The sequence below is a fragment of the Apostichopus japonicus genome, chromosome 2 (genome assembly GCF_037975245.1).
Source record: "Apostichopus japonicus isolate 1M-3 chromosome 2, ASM3797524v1, whole genome shotgun sequence".
NCBI lineage: Eukaryota > Metazoa > Echinodermata > Holothuroidea > Aspidochirotida > Stichopodidae > Apostichopus > Apostichopus japonicus.
The window spans coordinates 24,880,498-24,883,457 of record NC_092562.1 but is presented as its reverse complement, the minus strand read 5'-3'; the positions used below and the strand labels follow the sequence as shown (position 1 = coordinate 24,883,457).

The window sequence follows — 2,960 nt, the reverse complement described above, 5'->3', positions numbered from 1 at the left end:
TTTTCTCCCTTTTCTCTCTTTCTTCTTTTTCTTTTCCCTTCCTTCCTCTCCTCCTCCTCTTTTTTTCCCCTCTTTTTTCCCTTTTTTCTTCTCTCCTCTTTTTCTTACTCGGGGGGCGCGCGCCCCCAACACCCCCCCCCCTGGATACGCGCCTGAATTTTATTGATTGCTTTGCATATTGCGTTAATTGGATGCTAATTATTTAGCCATGGTTTTGTGCATCCTTAAGCATTACGTAATCATGTCTTGTTAACAGAGAATCGGAATTCGGCTGCACGAGCAGTATATTAGTACCGTATAGCCACGTGCTCTTTTATTTTCCTTTCTCGGGCTTGAACCGAACGCAAGCAAAACCGTAAGTTGCTCTTGTTTTATTATGCAAAGCTTACGTAAAATTTTAGTTCAAAAGAAAGAAAATCAGTATATCCACCGTCATTGTGACTCATTACTTTACGCACTAATGTGGTTGCTTTAGTATATCTTGGACTGTATATCATAGGAGTATAAATCATAGGAGTGTTAGCTCAGTGGTTAACGCCGGTGCCTTTCAATCATAAGGTCCCAGGTTCGAGTCACTCCCAGATTAATGTATGTCGTCCAGTTACAGAGTTGTTGACAATTGACAATTCATAATCATGGACGTCAAATATGACTGTAAGAGACTGACTTCGGTCAGCTTGCGGCTTTGATAATCCAATGAGGCTTCTTCGCGAGTTCCTGCTTGCAGGAGGATCTAAAATACATACATACAAATACAAATCTTTATAGATGGCAAAAGAGGCAAGGGGAAAGAAAATTACAAGCTGAACGAGAAACCGCAAAGAAAGAAAAAGATCGCAAATACTAAGGCCGAAAGCCGACGCTCATATTGAGACATCCTAGAAAAAGAAGAAATCTATTGAGGCCAAGTGAAGACGAGGCTGAATGGAACCTTAGATAAGAAATTGACGTAAACCTTAAGAGAATATAAAGAACGATGATTCTAACTGTACGGCTAAATTTGGGAAATTCAAGGAGATGCTCGGAATCGGAAATTGTTAAGCTTTTGTAGCCTTATCTTTTCCGTCCAAGATGAACCACTCATTAAACCCAGGTACTGATTGGAGGGGGACTTTCCCGTCACAAATATTTATTTTGCTTGTGTTTTGTTTCTCTGGGGGAGGACGCCCACACCCCGGATTGTTTGAACGCTCGCAAGGTCGCACCCATGCCTGTTCAAAATCTTGGATCCACCCTCGTAGCCTGAATATAGGCTACTTGAAAGAAACAAAAACTTGGCATTTAGTATAGTTTGTTACCACCAAGTTAACCGGGTATAGTCGCTGTAGAGATGGAGAGAAGGAAAAGTTTGTCGAGATACCAAGAACCTTAGTTTTCTTATTCTCATCAAATGTAGTTTGTTTTTGGTATTTCGATAAACATGCACGTTTTCTATTATTGTTGTTTTTTTTTTGTGAAAGGGGGTTCCACCCAACATATTCTCCAAATTAACTATAGTTCTCAAAATATATATATATATATATATATATATATATATATATATATATATATATATATATATATAATTGCGATAGAAGGTTGGCAAAGAACCACTTGTCAGTAAGATTGCTGGCTCTTGCGAAGTTGGGACAACCTTTGACAGCCTTTCAGTTCAACACAAATATAATCAGTCACATGAGAGAGAGATAAAATGAGAGAGAGAGAGGTGGGTGGAATGAGGTGTGGAGAGAGGTGGAGAGAGAGCTGTGAATAACCAAGCTATAAATGCTGTTACTAATAAAGCGTCCGTGAAGAAACCTGTTTAGCTTGCTGAGCGAAGTTAATATAAACGTCTCTTTTTGTTCAAGAAACAACCATTATTTGTTTGACCAGCCTTATTCCTTTCAAATAATTAGTCACGAATGATGGTTTTAGGAATTTCCGAAGAATTTGTGCTTCTAAATATTAAAATATCGTCAGATACCCAAATATCAATTGTACAGTAAGTACAGTTCTCGCAGTTCAGTCGCTATCGACCGCCACATTTGTGATTCCCGCCTGGAATGTAGCATCGTTATTTATAATAACCATGTACAGAAGACTCAAAGTAAAACACGCTATTAAACTAGAACTGCATTTGCCTGCAAATACGCAGTATTGTATAGTGCGCGTGAAGTGCTTGCAGTGTTAGAAAGAACTTTTCGGTTGTTCATAGTGTTATTGTTTGGGCGGACAACACACAGGGAGTGTAGTCATGTAGGTACCTACAAAGTGAGGGCGTTTGTGACCGCTGTGACAGACTCAGAATAAGTTTGGCTACGCAGCTAGCCTCTGAAACTGCAAATGTAACAGAGACTAATAGCCATGTAGGTATCGTTCACTTGCCAGTCATGCCAATATTGTAGCGCGCACGCGCACGCGCACTACAACAATCACGACAGCGTTCATATGCACCTTTTCGCTGATTTGAGATCGAGATCACTTCGAGTGCGTTCTTATTCGTTTTGGCCCCGAATGTGGGCACAGTGTATGTTGTCTGTGTACAGAGGCTAATGATGTTGGATTGGGTATTTCAATCTGGCCCGGGGTCGGAGGGGACGGGGAAGCAATGGGAAATTTCGATCGGCAATGGTAGAAATGATTTTGATTTTAAGTGGCAAACCAAAAAAGTCACCACAAAGTCATTTTCCACAAATATTGGATCATCGTTGCATTCTGTACAACAAATTGCAATATTTGCAATTAAGTTAATGACAGGAATTGGGTCCTCTCGACTACAACTGTATAAGAGTGCCGACGGTGACAAGCTCACATGCATCGTAGTCATATTCATAGTCATAATCATAGTCATGATAATGATAATCGCCATCGCAATCACCATCGGGCAAAATAGAAGTGGATCTTGCCACTTGCCAATAGAAAAAAGAAAGTCGCGTGTATTATTTCTGTCAGTATAGACATTACTAAGAAGAAGAGGAAGT

At 40.1% G+C, this 2,960-nt stretch overlaps 1 long non-coding RNA gene across 1 annotated transcript; it reads left to right on the top strand.

The window, feature by feature from the left end:
- Positions 1 to 295: 295 nt before the first annotated feature.
- Positions 296 to 1,128, top strand: LOC139983389 (uncharacterized). Its single transcript, XR_011798647.1, has 2 exons — positions 296 to 355; positions 769 to 1,128. It is a non-coding gene; the product is annotated as an uncharacterized lncRNA (long non-coding RNA).
- Positions 1,129 to 2,960: the final 1,832 nt, after the last annotated feature.